This window comes from Onychomys torridus, chromosome 5, assembly GCF_903995425.1.
Source record: "Onychomys torridus chromosome 5, mOncTor1.1, whole genome shotgun sequence".
Taxonomy (NCBI): domain Eukaryota; kingdom Metazoa; phylum Chordata; class Mammalia; order Rodentia; family Cricetidae; genus Onychomys; species Onychomys torridus.
In genome coordinates, this window is record NC_050447.1 from 30,624,199 (window position 1) to 30,644,619 (window position 20,421).

Here is a 20,421-nt window from a genome sequence, read left to right on the forward strand (position 1 = left end):
CTAGTTCCAGCCACCTTCACAGCCCCATAAAGTTGGCAAGCCTGGCACCTTCAATTCCATTGTACAGGATACAAATAAAACAAAGAAAAAAAAAAAAACATTAAGAGGCCTAAGGGGTGAAGGGGAGAGGGGAGGGGGTGGGAGGAGAGGAAAGGAGAGGAGGGGAGGAGAGGAGAGATTTGTTTAACAATATGGCCACCCACTTAATGAACTGATGAACAGATCTCAATGATTTCATAATGAAGAAAAACATGTCTGATCCCTAGGAAATACATCAAACCCCTGTATTCCAGATCATTCCAGGATGGCTTTGCTGAAGAAATGGGGTACTGTGTATATGTAAATGGGCCTGACAAAGCCACAGGTCTTCTGTAAATGTCATTTCTTGTGTTGTGGTCAGTATGTGTGGAACACTGTTATTTATAGTGCTAACCCTTATTTTCTTGGCTGTAGGTTTCTTGCTTTCTACTTAAAATAGCACACACACACGCAGCCTGTTTGGCCACTAATACACTGTGATAGCTTCAGAGTATATCCCCACAAATGGACATTGCTCTTTAATTATTCAAAAATATGACAAACTTGTCATCATTTCCCAAGCCTGAGTTACCCTAGGCTCCAACAACAGCTCAGATGTTTATTCTAAAGCCACAGAATATTGCAGAAGAATTATGGGTCCACAGTAGCCACCCTCTCCACCAAGGCTAAACTCATCCCACAGAAATATATCCCACTTTCCATTATATGCTAAGAAGAAAGAGTTTTCCATTGGTGTTGTGAGGTCAGAGACATTCCTCGACATATACACACTCACATATTCACAATACACACCCATAGTGGAAAATAATCCATCTGTTTATGAGGCTGACAGAAAAAGAAGGACTTCAAAGTGACTATTCATCGACCACCTTGTCATCTGAAGAGACAAGCCCCCTTGTCTACTGCCTCCAACCATTTGTGAGTTCAGGTCCTGTGATGGTTGAAGCCCATGCTACACCTTAGATCTTGTCAGTATCTCGACATTGTGCAACTGGGAAAAGGGGTCTGTCTTTAGGAGGTGGGGCCAGGTGAAACACATTCAGATGACTGAGTGTGTGTCCATAAAGGAGACTGGGAAACTGGAGCCTTCATATTCTTTTGTGCCTGGATCTGAGGTGAGTTGTTTTGCTCTAGACATAAAATGCTGCCTCCTGACAGGAGCCAATCAATCAGACTGGAGCTTCTATGGGCCTCTAAATATTTTATCTTTTAAGTTGATATCCCAGATATTTCTTACAGTGAGAGAAAATTTCCCAACATAAACTCTAAGCCTTTCTCTGGCCTGTCCTTGTTTATTTATTTATTCCCTCTGTTTTGAGCATTTAGTCCCCACTTGGCTCTGGAAATAAGCATGACTCAAGAGAGAGAAAATACACACATATTCTCAAACATGAGACACATAATTGCATCCCAGAATAGCACAGCTTACTAGGGGATATATCTGCCCACCAGTCATACCTGTTCTGATCACAGCCTTGCCACAGACTCTAAAGCTAGCCCTACTCCCTTCTCCATTATACAGATAAAGAAATAGCCATGGAAATATTTATGTTTCTTCAAATATAACCAGAGTAGTCCAAGCTGTAGCCATCACACCATTCATCTAAACAAGTGACCCCCAGAGGAGGGCCTCCAATGGACATAGTCAAATAAAAAATCCTCAGTAAGATTTCCAAAAAGGTAATGTCTATGGTCAGTCCTGAAAAGAACTTTGGGCTTGGAAAGGATGGAGACAGTGCCTAGGCAGAAAGGCATGAATAAAGGCATGGCAATAGGAAACCCAGGTCAGGTTAGTCGGCATGGCTGAAGGAGGAGATGTAGGAAGGAGAAAAAAAGACAGGTGAATAAGAGAGGCAGAGGGATGGATCCATCCATGAAGGCAGTGATGTGGCAATGGGCTAGATTAGATCTATTTAATAAGGAGCCACTATCATTCTTTGACCTTAAAGTGACTCTTCTTCTCTGCCATACCACATAGCCTATTCACAGTGGGCTGGAGGTACAAGAAGAGTTACATAGGTTGGAAAGGGGTCCTGACCAATGGCACTATTTCAAATGCTACGAGTTTGAATTATCCAGGGTACTTCAGTGTTCTATGTTTTAATATTGAAGAAGCTGAAGGTGTCTGGCACATGGAGTGACAGTAAGAGATTTCTCTGCAGAATTTGGGCTACCCTGGCACCTAGTGGTCACGGGGACATGAATGATAAGGAAAAGGTCTGGACAAGAGAAATTAGCTCAGAAGTCAGCCCACTGACCGCAGGGAGCCTAAACCTTGAATAGCTCTACCCTTAGCTCACCCTTCAGATTGGAGGAGATCTGCAGCTCCTGTCATGAGCAATAAAAGGGAGAGGACCCTGGGCCTTCGCAGAGCAGCCCTGCACAGAGATGCTTTCCATAAATGGAAGCTCTTCGTACAGTGTGCCTGTAATGCTCTCTAAGTGAGCGTGAAAGAGAGAGTTGACAGTTTGGGGTCATGGGCACCATCCCTGGGGGTAGACATAGGGAATGCGACCTGGGAAGACCGTGAGAGGAGGTAGGGACCTGCATCCTTGCAGAGGGCTGAGGATGGGATGACAAAAATCCAAAGTAGTTAAAGGGGAGAAGGGCACACTTTCTGTCCACAGGGGAAATTTTAGCAAAGTGAGCCAGCAAGCCTAGCATACCACAAGGAGGACCTGCCACGGCAGAGGAGTCATGGTTCCAGAGGAAATGAGGCTAAATTACAAACCAAGATTTAGGAAAGCAGATAAAGAGCCAGGATAAGGTGTGGAAGCAGAACTGTAGTCAAGCCACTCTGAAGAAAATATAGAAGGTTCAAGACATAGGAATATAGAAAGAACAGAGTCCATCTTCCACAGCACACTAAGTGTGCTATTCTTCAAGATCAGAACTCACTGTGCCTAGGTGAGCCTCAGGCCTTGGCCCAGCTCTTGCTGGGAACCTCGTTCCCATGCCTTCTCCGATGCAAATCACAGCACCACTGGCACTAGTGATGGGCTCCCACAACACTGAACACCACAAACCCCATTTGCCCTCAGCAAGACAGGACCATCTTCTGTACTCTGTTGTACTAGATCATGTGCTGATATAAGCTTAGAGAGAGCAAAAGCCATGACAGGGAAATCCCATCAACCCAAGATACTCTTTGTCCCGAGTCTCTACCAGCACCATGTGTCAATGATGCTCTTCTTCTTTTTCTTCTTCTTCTTCTTCTTCTTCTTCTTCTTCTTCTTCTTCTTCTTCTTCTTCTTCTTCTTCTTCTTCTTCTTCTTCTCCTTCTCCTCCTTTTCTTCTTTTTTTTTAGAATTTGCTTTTGTTTTTTATTATTAAGAAATTTTCTATTCACTTTATATTCCAAGCAGATTCCCCTCTCCTCACTCCTCCCACCCCCCAGCCTTCCCCCCCAACCCATCCCCCATTTCTACCTCCTCCAAGGCAAGGCCTCCCATGGAGAGTCCTCAGAGCCTGGTACGTTCAGTTGAGGCAGGTCCCTTCCCCTGCACCAAGACTGTGTAAGGTGTCACACAATAAGCACTGGGCTCCAAAAAGCCCACTCGTGTGCCAGCAATGGATCCTGATCCCATTGCCAGGGGGCCCCTTAAGCAGATCAAGCCAAACAACTAACTGTCTCACCTATGCAGAAGGCCTAGTCCAGTCCCATGGAGGCTCCACAGCTATTGGTCCACAGTTCATGAATTATCACTAGTTTGGTTTGGTTGTCTCTGTATGTTTCCTCATCATGGTCTTGATGCCCCTTGTTCATAGAATCCCTCTTCCTTATCTTTGCCAGGTCTCCTGGAGCTCTGCCTGGTACTTGGCTGTGGATCTCTGCATCTGCTTCTATCAGTTACTGGATGAAGGCTCTATGATGAGAGTTAGGGTAATCACCAATCTGATTACTGAAGTAGGCCAGTTCAGAAACCCTCTTCACTATTGCTAGTAGTCTAAGTTGGAGTCATCCTTGTGGATTTCTGGAATCTTCCCTAGCACCCTGTTTCTCCCTATTCCCTTGATGTCTCCCTCTATCATGGTATGTCTTTCCTTGCTCTCCTACTCCGTCCCTGTTTCAGCTTGACCATCCTATTCCCTTATGTCTTCAACCCCCATTCCCTACCCTCCATTGTCTCTCCTCACCCACAGTTTGCTCATGGAAATCTCATCTATTTCCTCTTCTCAGGACAATTCATGCAACCCTCTTAGGGTTCCCTTTGTTAGTTAGCATCTCTGGAGCTGGGTGTTGTAGTCTGGTTATCTTTTGCTTTACATCTAATATCCACTTATGAGTGAGTGCATACCATGTTTGTCCTTCTGAGTCTAGTCACATCACTCAGGATAATATTTTCTAGTTCCATCCATTTGCCTGTAGATTTCATGATGTCATTGTTTTTTACTGCTGAGTAGTACTCCATTGTGAATATATGCCACATTTTCTTTACCCATTCTCCAGTTGAAGAGCATCTAGGTTTTTTTCCAGGCTCTGGCTATTACAAATAATGCTGCTAGGAACGAAATTGAGCATGTGTCCTTGTGGTATGATTGGGCATTCCTTGGGTATATGCCCAAGAGTGGTAACCAATTCTTATGGACTAAAGGATGTACATCCTTATGTACTCACCCATATCCTATCTGGATCACCAACCTGGCACCCAATCATACCATTGGCTAGACTCCCCAGACCATTGTCCCGAATAAGCCTCCTTCCTTCTTCCCTCTTTCACCCCACCAGGCTCTGTGAGGACCCTTAAAATCTTCACATTATGTCCAAAGTATGGCCCTTTCAAACGTACTGAATCAACTCTTCCACCTTTGGACCCATGTTCAAGCTCTGTGTGTCATCCTGCTTTTCAGACCTGCCAATCAGTTAAAAGCCTGCCACTTCTAGATGCTTCTCCTTGTCAGTGATAGGTCACACTCATGTTCCATGTACAATTATTAGAAGTCATCTCCAGCATACATTCAGGGAATTGTCCACACGGGAAGTCAGTTCATGAGGCACCAAGGCCAAAGTAGTGCAACTGGTGAATAAAGCCTGATGAGCAGCAGTGTGATCAGTGGAGGAGGTAAATAAGGAAAGTGCTAAGCATCCCCCCTCAGTGTGTGCTGACTCTGAGCAGGCCTGGTAGGGATATTAATACACCCTTGTTTGTGTCCTGTACAGAGGTGGCTCCCCTCTGATCCTTGGATCATCTCTGGGGGCTAGAAAAGATTCCTGTTTCACAGATGGGGAGACTTAGGCTCAGAATGAGAAGACCTAAGAAAGAACACAGTCCTTTGACACTGAGAGTTTAAATATGGACCTGGACATCTCCAAAGCTCATTCTCTTTCTGTTCCACAGTACCCTCCCTCTTCATCTGCCTCTCTCACCCATGTTGGGAGGAAATGTCAAGTCGAATTCCCAAGTCTTGAGCTTAGAAAGTCAGGCCAAGAAGTACAGCAAATATAGTACACACGACATATCTGGTGGGAAGCTAAAAAATGTCAAGTTTTGAAACCATGAATTATTTTCCTTCTGTTTCCTCAAATCAGCACAAGGCCATCTGCCTGTGGTTTCCCTCAGGCAGTGTGCTAAGAACAAGTTCCACCTAGGTCTCTTAAGTCTCCCATGACACTCTCAGAAGATGCATAAAAATCACAAGGGTTAGCACCATGGTAACAGCCTGTTTAGGGAGACCTTAACCCCGCCTTTTAATACCCTAGTTTAATTTCATTTCACAGCCTCATTCTTCAACCAGAAAAACAGAGCTTGTTAAGAAATTCTCCAGGACAACATGGTCTAAATTACTTACTAAGGTATACTTGGCTGATGTTAGAGAGAGGAAGAGAAGAATACATACTCAAAATTTTATGTATCCCATTAATTTTTAATCCCCACAGTAATCATGCATAAGGTATGCTATAATCATCCTATTTTATAAAAGAGCCACAGCAAGGTGGCATATATTTTAGTCTTCAGTAACTACTAAAAAACCAAAGAACATTCATTTGGGGAAGCATCAACACATACTTGGGAGAGTTAAGAGCTTGAAGAAGTGTAGTTAGGCTCCAGAGCAGGAGCAAAGCAATACTCATTAGGGGAAATGTGATCCAATTTCCCCATTTTGCAGATAGGAATACTGAGACCTAAACAAAATGATGCCTACCTAAACAAAATGATGCCTCCCTCTTATAATTCATGAAAGTTTGCTGTTCTTCTTAACTAACACTTCCAACTGAACAAACTTTCTTAAACTCTCTGAGAATGAACTGCCTGCAAGAGATGCTTTCAGCAGTACCCTGCCCAGATGTCTTTCCTGAATAAGGGCCCCCATGTCCTAGCTACCCAAGTCTTACAACCACAGCATTCTCTAGACTGGTGGAAGCAACATGATCAGCGTGGACTGAAAGTTACAATACCCTGGGTAAACAACAAAGACAGTGCTCTCCTCTGTATAGGAGCATGAAAGTTTGTGACCGGGGCCTGTGAGATGACTTACAGGCAATGGCACCTGTTGCCAAGCTGAGTGACTTCAGTTTGATCCCGAGGGCCCACATGACAGAAGAGAAGCAGCTTCCCTAAGTGGTTCCTTGACCTCAACTTGACCTACATGTACACCTTTGTTGTGTGTGTTTACATACACAGACATGCACATAAAACAGAAATAAAAACGTAATTAAAAAATTTGGTTGTTTGGGGTTGTTTGCTTCCTGATGGGACAACTGTGACATCTCTTTACCAAAAAGTCCCATGAGATCAAGCTGAATGAGTCTCCAGCTGAGAAATTAATATCCTGTAGCTTGTTTTCTTTTGCTCTATTCTATATTCCTCTGTTTCCTTTTCCTAAAACAGTATACTCTACCTAAATTATCTGTGTGAGAATCATTCCTGTTTCTTAAGAGGCACATTTTTTTCACTGAGGGTAGGCAAAAGAAGTCCTTGTGTCATAATGCCCTGGGTATTGATATTTCATAGAGTCTCAATTTGAGGCTTCACTGCTGTATAAATTCAGAAACCATAAAGTCATCTGGTCATCTGCATCATTTTAGTGATGGGATGGTACATGTCCAGTGATGGGAAGAAACTTATTCAGTTCACACAGAAGCAGAACACAAATCTATTTCTACCAATAATAATATTTACAGATCCAAGCAAGCCACTTCCTATTTCGGCAATGGAGTGCCTACCACCTTCTCCAATCTGTAGAGGGAAACTTCTGTGACAGGAAAAGAGGAGGAAGGATCTGGTGCTTGGATTTTTACAAAGACTAGTTTAGTTATGCTCTTGCTTATGGCTCACAGCATGAAAGCCATGCTCTATGTCCCATCACATACATTCACACAGAAATGTCTATGTATCTCTGACCTTGAAATTTCACAATCCCAAAGGCACCCTGCATACTATTTATCTCCTGTCTTTCTTGAACTAAAGCATGCTATGGGCTATTGGTCTTCACTGGTATATATTTATCATTACCAGTTGGAATTCCACACTAACAACAAACACGAGTTAAATTTTGTATAACCCAATATGAAATGGAACAAATCTAGATTACAAACAATTTTGATATGTATGTAATCTAGGTGTTGTTTATATTCCTTGCCTGAAGTGCTCTATCGCATAGAATCTTGTGAAAGTCATCATCACACAGCTCAAACTGAACCTTCTACAGCCTTGTTTGTCTTCAGAAATAGTGCCTCCATCCTCAGGAACATAGCACTGTGAGCTCAAAAAATAGCATTCCAGGGCTAGGCTCCCAGGAAACACATGACAGGAACAAGAGAGTCTCTTCCTCTGTTCACACATATATTCAAGCATATGTACATGCATTCTTCAAAAACCATACATCCAGTATCTTCTCCATACACAGCACATATGAAATGCAACACTCATATGTCAAGAAAACAGATTCAATATCTACCAGGACAGAGCTTATAATCAAAAGAATGAAAGTTTTATGAAAATGAATAGATTAAGTTAGTTATTATCTGTGCTACAGAAGGAATGAAGCAGGATATTTAATAAACAAATGAACATAAGTATCTGAAATAGTCCCTAAAGGCCTTTTAGAAACTGCCAGACAAGAAATGTCAGCTGTGTGAAGGGGACTCAGCAAGAAAGAACACCACATAAGGGCATGGGGCCAGAAAGAGTGTTTCATGTTTGAATCTCTGTAAGGAATGGAGTAGGCAGTGAGACAAGGAACATCACATAAGCATAGAATCCCCAGCTGAAGCAAGATTACATGAGATTTCATCCCCCATATTAAGGTTATTTGAAGTACAGTGGAGTATGAATGGTTCTTAAGCAGAGAAGTGATGCAATTCTATTTATTTGCATCCCTTGCATTGACTCTTACTGAACATCAAACCTCCAACAACCACAGTGGAAGCTCTTAACAAACATTTGTTGAGGAAATGAGTCTGTTCTCTAATTTGACCCTTGCTTCCTTATTCATAACAAGCTCTTTGGGACTTCTATCTGAACTCCCTTTTTTAGACACATAGGTGCCTCACTATATATGCGTCCCCACCATCAGGAAAGACATCAGAGAAGTATATCAAACCCATAGAACTGCTCTCTTCTTTATAAGGGTGTTCTAGTGGTGAGGAGAGTTAAGATATAACTTTACAAACTACCACCAAGTAACATCTTGGCTTTTAAATTGAATGTCAGAACTGGCTTTCCACTGGGAATCTGGCCCAGCCTTCTGGAAGGCAAGATCTGGTCTAAAATACAGACCAGCCCCCTCAGGATGGAATGAAAAAAAGAGCTATCTTAAGAGGGTGTAGAGTTATGAAGGTGCCCACTCACAGTATACTGGTAATGGCACACAGGTGGCCTAGCCTAGGGAAGTGAAGAACCAAGGGCACCAGTCATGGATAAAGTGAGAGACTCTCATTATCATGAAAATGATGGAGAAGAGCTAGGCAAGGTTTCATATACCTGTAATCCAAACATTTGAAAAATAAAAACAGATGGACTGTGACTTTGAGACCAGCCTGAGCTATATTGTGAGTTCATGACCAGCATAAGCCATGTATCATACATTAACTCAAAGAAAGAGAAGAAAATGTAATACGATTTGATCCTAAGATGAAGAGCTTTTATAAGTTGTTGGCTACTGGGGGAGGTTGTTTTTAGGTTTTATGGATGCTCATGCACATTTGGGAAGCACAAATAGGATTCACTGGGTAATCAATAAGGAAGACGAGGAGGAAGAAGAGAAAGAAGAAGAAAAAGAAGAGGAGGAGGAAAAGATGTAGATGGGAGGGAAATGTGTTGGGGGAGATGTCCAGAGGCAGTAGGGTGGGGAATTGGGGCTGGATATGAACAAAACACATTGTATACATATATGAAATTGTTCAGATATATTATGTAAGAAATATGTTGAACTTGGAAAGAGACTTCTAAGCATCATTGTCCATAGTCTTCTATGAAGACACCAGTGAAAATTTGATTCCCAGGAATCAAATAGGTTGCTATCTTCTAAGACAGAGGGAAGAAAATGATGGAATCAAGTGTCTTTTCTTCTCATTTTTCTTGGCTGGGGTGTGTTGGTATTGTGTTCCTCAAAATGTTGTGTACCCTAATAAACTTACCTGGGGTCAGAGAACAAAAAAGCCACTAAACACTTAGGCTAGAAAATGGTGGTACTCATGCCTTTAACCCTAGCATTCCAGAGGCAGAAATCCATCAGGGGTCTCTGAGTTCAAGGCCACATTGGAAACAGCCAGGCATGGTGACTCATGCCTTTAATCCCAAAAAGCGAGCCTTTAATCCCAGGGAGTGATGGCAGAAACAGAAAGGTATATAAGGCGTGAAGACCAGAAACTAGACACTTTTAACTGGCTAAGCATTCAGGCTTTGGAGCAGCAGTTCAGCTGAGATTCATTCAGATGAGGACTCAGAAGCTTCCAGTCAGAGGAAACAGGATCAGCTGAGGAACTGCCGAGGTGAGGAAGCTATGGCTTGTTCTGCATCTCTGATCTTCCAGCATTCACCCCAATGTTGACCTGGCATCAGGTTTGCTTTTATTAATAAGAATTTTTAAGATTCCTGCTACACTGGGGTGTTTTGGATTTCAGTAAAATTTGTGTTCCGTGTTAGGACAAGGAACATTTTACAATCTAGATTCTTCTATCTCTTAGTGATGCACCTTGCCATACATGGTCTTATATATACTGCATTCACAGAGGAATACCTTTGTTTTAGATGATCCCCCCCCATTTTTGTTTCAGTTTCCAAATGTCAAACAAAATTCTTAGTGTCATCCTAGACACTTCCAGGTTCATCCAGTTCTTCTCTGTGCCAATGGGAAGATCTTATAGGTTCAGCTCTAAGCATCCATAGCCCTACACCTAGACCTTATTCATTGACTCTGGCCTCATTCCACAGTCAATATTAACCTATAATGGGTGTCAGGTATTTCAAGTGCCAGGAATACCCGCTCTTCCTCTTGGCATTCTCTGAAGGGTCAAGTTCATTATTAGAGGCAGATTAACCAGAACTAATATAGAGTAACTCATCTCATACTGACAGTTGACAGGATCTAGGAGACATCTTTTTGGATGATGACAATAAAGGTTAAGACAGATTAAGAAAACCCTATATCATTTAGATAGCAAGAAACAACATTTGAGTTAAACTCAAGTATTTCTAACTCTACAGATGACTTTATTCCACAAGCCTACCTTCCCCACACCAAGACACCTAATTTATGAATATTCATCTCTCTTTCCTTTCTCCAATACACTCTCCTCCCCAACTTACTGCAAAGATCATTTATACCCACATCTCACACATGTCCCCCAGTCCTTCCCTGAAATCTTCTGTTTCAGGGGGAGAGAGCTCCTTAAGCTTCCTGCAGACACTACAAGAACAGAGTTTCTTCAGATTCCAAGGAACCAGATTGGACCAGAGGCACCAGAGCAGACGACATCTGCCACAAGCAGACTGAGACATTTAGCTTCGCTCCTTTGAGGATCTCATCTGGAACATATGCAGCTTCAGAGCAAGCAAACATCAGAGCCATCAGCAAGGAGGCTGCTTTAGTTTTTCCCAATCTCTGAAAGTCAGAAGTGCTTAACTATATAGCAAGAAGTGCCCCTCTGGTTTTACCAACCACCAAAGAGTAAAGTTTACTCTTCTTCATACTCTACAACTGCAGCCTCGCCCCTTGCTATCTCAGTTTGCACTTGGAAGACACGAGTCTGAGGTCGTGCTCTTCCTGAGCCCTTGGCATGTGCTTTGGGTTGGATATGAAGTTTTCACCCCCAAGTTTCATGGTCTCTAGGTAGAGGTGTTATTGAGAGATCACAAAGGCACTAATATCATCAGTGGGTATACTGATATACTCAAAAGCTCATAGCTGGATGTGCTATTTCAGAGAATTGGGACTCTAAAGGTCACTGAAACCTGCCTCTCTCACTCACTGTTCCCCAGTCCATAAAATTAGCAGTCTCCTCCATCACATGTTCCTGCAACTGTAATATTCTGCCTCACTTCAGGCCCACTACAATGTGCCACATGAGCATATGCTGGGATCTCTGATCTCTTATGGCGAAGTATCTTCCCTCTGTTAAATGGTTTGTTTTATTAGTTTCTTTTTTTAAATGACTAACACTGTAGATATTCCAAAATCAGTACCCTAGTGGTATGTCTCCTCCATCTGGAATATAGTCCTCTGTCTTTCTTTTCAGTTTTCTCAAAATCCATGTCCCAACTAACTTCTCATAAAAGTTTCCCAAATTCTTGTGAATTTATTGGCAGAGAGAATCACTTTTCAATGTGATGAGAGTGCAACATAATATGCAGCCCTCTAGCTACCATTCATTTATTTAATAAATAGTGTGTGTGTGTGTGTGTGTGTGTGTGTGTACAGATGAACAAGTATGCATGGGTATATGTATATGTGTGGGAGTATGGAAGTTGGAAGGTAACTTCAACTCTTGAACTCAACTTACTATCTGCTCAGGTTTTTAAGACAAGGCTTCTCAGTGGCCTGGAACTGGACAAGCAGCTTGACTGGCTAGTGAGCTAGCCCAAGGATGCATCTGTCTCTGCCTTCCCTGTGCTGCCACCACTTCCACCTTTTTGTTTTTAATATGTGTTCTAGGGCTCGAAATCGGCTCATCAGACTCGGTAAGATGAGCATTTGACTGACTGAGCCGTCTATTCAGCAAATAGTCACCCATCGCATACCCGAGATACTAGGCTCTATGTCAGAGGTGCAGCAGTGAACTTCAGAAAACAAATCCTCTCTTCAATAGGACCTGTGTTCTGGTGTGTGGAATGACTGGTCCTGAGGTTAGATTCAAATATGGTTCTTGTAGGGTATTGCTTGTGCATCTAGCAAAGAAAACCACATCTCCACCTTTTTTTCTCCAGAACATGACCCAGTACACAGCTCTCACCAGATGTCCCATCATTGTCTTTATGTGTGATCAAGGAGGACGTGAATAGTTACACACCTGGCTGTGCTGCAAACAGCCTGTGTGATTGTAGACCAAAGCCAATTCATATTCCCAAACACATGTTTTTACTGAAATACGAGTCAGGGAGCACACACTTTTACACTGAAGCTGCCTCAGAATGTACACTGTATTTTTTGTAGGGGTGGGGGTGTAGCTGGGAAAGGAGAAAAGCTCTGGGAAGGTCTTAGCTAGAACTGGGTTTGGACTTAAAGATGCCAGAATGCCTCCAAATCTCAGCCAGATTCATCTGATCCTAAAACCAGGCCCACTGGCAAGGTAATAGCCCATCTTCAGATCAATCTCATTGATTGTGCTTCATAGCAAAGCCACTTCCCGAAAGCCCACAGCTCAGTGATGCTTGATGGGGTTTCTTGCCATCCTGTGTGGTTGCATCTCTCTTCTCATGCAGTAATGGAGGGTGTGTGAGGCACATCTTGGTCATGAAGGTTGGACCTGCTTTGTGATAATGGTGTAATAGTGACCTTTCTTCTTGCCACAAAATAATTCTACACTAGGGGGAATGGAAACCATCCCATTCACCCCTTGTGCCCTTCCTCTGGATACAAACTATATATTTCATGAACTAGACAAGACCAGGGTATCACAGTGGTTATCATGAGCAGAATGGAACAAACCTTTAGGGTCTCCTCGTACAGAAATATCCATTGATTATACCTTATTGGTGGCCAAAAAGAAGAGGAATAGAAATATTTTGTCCAATCTATGGTGTCCTAATATGTAAAATCAGGGTCTCCCTTAGAAACAACTCCAACCTCAACTTACCAGATTAAGGAGAGAAAACGGCAATGAGGAAAGGAATGACTGAACTTCACAGAGTGAAGCAAGCTAGTGATCCATCTGATACCCATCCTCTCTGCAGAAACTCCTCAGCAACTCCAACTTCCATGTCCATACTAACCTCAGTGGTGGCTGCAAGCCATGTATATACATACAGGCTTTAAAACAGGCATGGGGCCTTCCCTTAATTCTCAGTGGCACAATGAAAATAAAGCTGTAATCTCCAGCAATAACAACAGAGAAGTAGGAGAACATGTAAATGCTAAAAAACCTTATTACCTCACTTGAAAAAATGTGTTTTGCTCTCTGGAGTTTGTGGCAACTCCACACTAGCACTGGGCTAGCTACTACCATGAGGTAAGCACTGCCAAGATTGTGCCATCCAGGAGCACACAACTGGATGGATATCTTCTCGGATGGCCATAGAAGACTGGGCATTGGTGTTGCATACCATCGCATAGGAGATGAAGAGGTAAAGGTAAGAAGATCAGGAGTTCAAGGTCATCCTTGGCTACTTAGCAAGTTCAAGCCAGTCTGGTTATAGTAGAGACCACTTCACAGAATTAGAGATTTCTGAAAAGGGTACAATGTGTACTCTTACCTTGTGCTCTGCCAAATGTTCTTAGTTGGAGATCATGTTCTCTCTGAAGTCAGTTTAGGAAGTTTGTTCAGTGTCAGTGTTCTCTCCCAGTGAGCTACATTCCATTGCTGTGTGAAATCAGAGGCCTTCTCCCATTAGGCAAATGGGTGGTAGAGTCATATTACATCTTGAGATCCTCAACAATGTCTGGAGAAGATAATGCTCTATGGTTATTAGTTATTTCAGGCTCACGTGAGTTGTAGCATGAATATGGAGATTGATCACACCAATTGAAAATCATCTGAAGTTACAGATCCCTTTGACCACACACACACACACACACACACACACACACACACACACACACCACCACCACCACCACCACCACCACCACCACCGCTACCACCACTAGTAGACACAGCTTCTCAGCACCTATCTCTCAGAGCCCAAGTTTTAATTTCAAGTGTGGTGTCTGACCTAACTGAAATGGAATCCAGGGAGGTCGAATCCTATTAAGTCACCAGACCATAAAGCAAAAAGGTATAAAGTTGACAAATGGCTTCTCCCAGTGGCAGCAGTTGTGAGGTACTCAGCAAAGTGGACTCTGACCCAGGAACGGGCCAGGAGACGGTCCCTCTTTCTTCCCCTGGGGACTGCCACTCACTCTTCTTCCTGGATGAAAGCGTTTATCTATTTAATAAGCCAGTGTTTTCTATGTTTGTCTGTATTTTCTTTCACAACTCAAATAAGCTCTGTGTGTGTCACAATGCCAACCTACATCTGTGAATACTAAGTGAACAGTAATCCATAGAAAAGAATTTCTGCTGGTTATGTACCAATTTAACCCTTGACAAGTCCCCGCATGCTGGGCTTATTTTCTTAGATAGACCTGGACGTTGTTAACAATATTAATCACGTGTCTCTGAAAGGTGGCCTCTTGACTACACTGAAGTATGTATTATGTTCCTCTCTTTATGCTCCATTAATCAGCATGATTGTTTTCAGGAAGTGAAGAAGAAAAACAGCAAAACCTATCTATGTTTTTCCAAAGAATCTTCAAGCATCTTCCATATAGTCATACAAGGCCAGTATTATGATCCTTATTGTAATATATATATATATATATTCACCACACATAGTTATTAGTCTGAGGTCAAGAGTAGCAGTAGTGCCAGCTGAAGTTGGGACACATGGTTCAGTCTTGGTGATTACAGAGTGCTTTAGTCTATCCAGGACATGCTTTTCTTTACTATCTCCAAGCCCATCCTCTATTCTGAATTGTTTTCCTGAGCTATAAAGAGCTGCATCCTTCATTCCACTAGGGCTTTCCTTGTTCTCACAGTGCAATAATCCATTCTGTTCCAAGCATCCGCAATGAAGTTTACAACTTTTCAGAAACACACTAAGGAGTTTGTATGCAAAGCTGTACAAATCCTTTATCCCCAAGCTCCAATATTTGGCTACAACAGCTGCCCTTTTCGCCCAGAGAGTTCCTGCTTGGCGCTCTACTGAAAATCACTGCCCTCTACTATTACCTGCCTCAGAGCTCCTAAACTGAGAATTTAAAATAAAAGCTATGCTGTTGGTATCCAAGAACTTTAGTCTTTGTCTAGAGTAATTGTTCTTTCTGACCAAAGGACTCTTGGTCTTTGCTTCACTGTAAATACTATCCCCAATTGTTACTTGCTCACCTCAATTTCTTAACGTGATCCCAGTTCTCACATCAGATTCATGAATCTGATGAGATAGTTGGAAAAATTTATTCTACAGCAATCCAAATAAAACATTTTAATATTTATTTTTAATATTTTAAAATTATATGTTTGTGGAGGTAGGAAAAGGTATGTATGTGTACATGAGGGCAGGTACTCATGGAGGCCAGAGGTGTCTTATCTCCCTGAAAGCAGAGTTACAGAAAGTTGTGAGCCACCAGATGTGGGTATTGGAACTTGAATTAGGGTCCTCTGAAGGAACAGTAAGCTGAATCATCTCTCCAGGCCTCCAAATAAAAAATTATAAATAGGGATTCTAGAATTATATATCATGACAGATAGATAATTTCTGTCTCCATAAGCACATTGGTGAAGTTCTGTTTGTCTCTATTCCCTTCCCTATTATGGGATAGGCCCTCACCTTGGGATGCTTTGAAGATACATGTTGACCCTATCATGTCCATATGCAATACTTAGAATAACAAGTAGCCTGGATAAAAGTTCAGTATACGCTAGCTCTGCCTTCCTGCTCATCACCGCCCCCCCTCCTTTTTGAGATAATGATCCATATGGAGCATGCTGCACCTCTCACTGCAGGGAAAAATAATGGGATCAGATAAACATACAAAGAGCCCTGGACTCTCCACATGCCGAGAAACTGTGATCTCCTATGCCTCATGCAAAAGCTCTCAAGAGTACCTATGTATCTGACCCTCCAGACAGAAATACAACTGTTTCCTCAAAGGAATTAGAAACTTGGGGCTCGAAAGATCACTCTGCAGTTAAGAGTGTTACTGCTTTTTCAGAAGACCTGAATGTGGTTCACAGCACCCACATAAGTGTTGCACTCCCTAACTCCAGCTTGAGGAAGATTTTCTGCCCTCTTCTGGCCTCTCCAGGTACCTGCATACATAGACACAGACAAACAGAGAAACACACACACACACACACACACACACACACACACACACACAAATTAACTCGTGAAATATTTCAAAAGAAAACAAAGAAGGAATTAAAAGGCAAATCAGAGCGCCTCCACTTTCTCTCTGCCTGCTTTCCCCACCCTTACTACTCAGCACAATTACAGAGAAGACCCATTCTCTCATCCACATTCACTAACTCATTGTTCACACAGGCTATTTAGTTCCACCCCTGTTTTTTCCGCATTCTATGATTTTTCAGTACCATATCCAAAGCTGTTAAAATGCAAATGTCATAATAAAAACAGTAAGCCCAAAAGATATTTAGGATAAAAACTGATTTTTCTGTCTATTCTACTGTAGTGTTTGCACTTGTTTATGCTGAAAGAAAAGTTACAAACATTTGTTTAAATGGATTATTATGCAAGTATTTCCATAATTTTGAGGAGAGCACAGGGAAGGGTAAATCCAGGTCTCCATGAAATGATCTGATGCCATTCTAAGTAAAAGCCTTTATCCTCCAAACAGTGGCTCAAAAATCATTTTATGGAAGCTTTTCCATTTATCAAAGTTTCAAAATGAAACTATGTACAATGAAACAATGTTTACAATAGACTGTAAACAGGGTCTCTAGTCAAACTTACCCAACAAAGTTAGGATAACAGTTTGACCTAGACAGTAACAAGAGTTGGAGTCCAGTGAGATATACACATATGAGTGCTTCCGGGGACATCTGGTACACTGGAAAGAGGAAACACTTCAACGGCTTCAAGAGTGCTAGCACTAAGATCATTGGGGCTACTACTGCAGTGTGTGCTCTTGGAAATTTCCAAGCAAACCACATTGTGATCAATGCATCTCTACTTCCAGGAGCAGTTGGAGATAAGTAATGATACAGAACCACAGAAACACTTATCACTTATAATCTATGAGGTCACTGTTATGTTCAACTAGTTGACTGAATATGAAAATAATCAGCAACCATTTATCTAAGGTGCTGCTTTTCCTTTGAGAACAATACAAGGTTTCTTAACTTTTGTAAGCATGCACTGTTCGTGCTTCATTTACTGCCAGAAGAAATGGAAATCATTCCAGTGCTCCTTATGTCTTAATTGTTTCCATGACCACAAAAGCAAAATAATTTGGAGACAGGAACACAAGGGAAGTAACTCATTGTAGCTTGGTTAAGCTTCCAACATTCCTAACTGGCTTTATGAAGATGATATTTTCATTTACCTGTTCTCTCCACTGAACATAAAGAAAAGAGGTCAGAAGTGACTGAGTTCTAACTTCATATATGATAAATCTAAAGAAAGTATACTGCTTCATATGAGCAAGCCCAGCCTATAATGCAATTTCTCTTCAGGAATTCACATAGCTACCCATTCCTTCAATTTGATGCTCTATAGCAAAATCCAATGATGGCTGGTGGTGCATACCTTTAATGCCAGCTCTCATGAGACGCAGGTAGGTGGATCTGTGAGCTCGACACCAGCTTGGTCTACAGAATGAGTTCCAGGACAGCCAAGGCTACACAGAGAAACCCTGTCATGAAAAACAAAAACAACAACAACAACAACAAAAATACAAATAGAAATAAACAACCACCCCCAAACCCAAAGATAGATGAAAATCTCAGTATATCAAGATCCAAGCCCATCATTTTTCTGCTTCCTATATTTCCCCCCTGAGTCTCTCACATTGATGAAGTCCTGTCAACCACTTGTGTCATGTTGCACCTTCCCTACAAAACCCAGGCATTGATTCTTAAGACTCAGTAATAGCTATCATTATTGTGGCAACATGGTCCAGAGCATTAGTCTTTCTTGCATGGATCTTTGATCCTGCTTCTTCCTTCTACAATATAAGCCTGACAAACCTACCCACCTCAGATTCTTTCTTCAATGCAAATGCATTCAAGTCACTAAAATTATTACACTATTGCCAGTGTTCCTCCAGAGTAGATTTCAAGAGTATTCCATTCCCTGAAGTCGTTTCCCACATCTATCCCAGATACCAACCCTTTGGCCCTTTCATATCTCTGTTCTCTGATCTATGGAAGCATTTGCACCTTACTACATCACTTACTACTTCTGATTCAGTACTTGTAGGACAGGGTACAGTTGTATCTCTCAGTCTAAGAACCACTGACTTTTAATGAAATAAACTCAGTCACAATATCGTGGCCACTGCTATTCTTAGGCTGGTGGAGATTAAATCTCTATTTATTATCCATCCTATAATTTCTGTATCCTTCCTTCTCTTCCTGACTTTTCGAAGTTGGAATTCTTCTGCTGTCTTCTTCCTAGCCTAAGGCTTCAGTGGGTTTGGATTTGGGCACAATAGGTCTATTGTTCTCAATTCACCTGAAGTTTTTTGATGGATATACTTAAACCTGAGTCATTATGAACAATTTGGAAGCTAACTGGCATCTATGGCATTCAGACAATAAAAGAAGAAACATTTTGAATTCCTTCAACCCCTTTACCTAGTCCCCACACATTGCATATCAGATTCTAGTCCCCACACATTGCACATCAGATTCTGCTGAGGTATTTTAATTAGAAATCTTAATTTTAAAACTGAACACATTAAAAATTAAAAATTATGGCCTTTTTTATTTCCTTTCTTGTCATTGTTTCTTTATTCTACCTATTTCTACCTCACACATTTAATTTTTCTTGCTTGTAAGTGGCAAAAAAAATTTTGAAAATTAGAAAATCTTTTTATTTTACTCTCAAACTTGCATTGTATTTTATTAGGCATGGAAATTTGGGAATGATGTTAATTTCCTTCTACACATTTGGAAATATTGCTCCTCTGTCTCTTCTTTTGCCTGATAAGTCTGATGTCAATCTAATCCATATCATTTTAAAAGCAGATAAATAATTCATTCCACCCCAAAAGCTTCTAGAATTCCCTTTAATAATGTCATCATATAGTGTTTTGCATCTGTGTTGGTATTCAGTCATGGATTCTGATTGATTGACATCTAAGGTGTCATTGGTATTATTAGATTTTTCAATCCTATTGAATGTCCCACTGTCTTCTGTTTGAGCTGATTCAATCTGCTGTTCAGTTCATGGGTTCACATTTCTTGTTTCAACCATATAATTTTTAATGCCTTGGGCCTATAGTTATTCCTGCTGGAATTAAAAGCTCTGAACTAGAATTCTAAATGACATTCTTGTTTAAATAGAAAAGCCATACTAAACTGACCTGTCATCTAGATTGAGTAGGTCTGAAACAAATAGACCTGATTTTACAAATCAAAGTTTTTCTGCAGAAGTCTGCAAAATACCTGAGAAATTCCTGATATTGGACCCTCAGATGGAGCAAGGGAAGGCAAGAAAACTATAGCTCTGGGTTGGTTTCCAGCTGTGCTCTTCTATGGTGATCCTTCAAAGACTCTTCCTCAATCATGATTTGGGAACCAATATGCACAGTTCTGTGCATGGAAACTTCTGAGTTAAGTGAATGGAACATCTACAGCTGCAGATTTTCACTTCTTATGAAGAGTGTGATATTTTACATAGAATCAAGTGAATTGGGCATCAATACAGCCAGTTAGAATAAAAGAGTCTATGTTTCCAGGGCAATTTGAATGTGCCCACATAGCATAGTTCACAGGTGAACTATCACTTCCCAGGAGCATCCAATACATGTATATCTAAAAAGGAGCCTACATGAATTTACTTTTGGCATTCTCTGATTTGGGGGTATTTATATTCTCGTCCAAACCATTATTTTGCCCTGGGGATTGCATTTCATACTAATATCATCCTGAAGGCATATAACTGGGGAATGACTTTGAACTCCTTAAAAAAACAGTGAGCTTGAAATACAAAAGCAATGTGTTAGAAGATGTTATTATTAACTCCCTAGCTATCCTTCAGAGTGTCAAAATTACCCTCC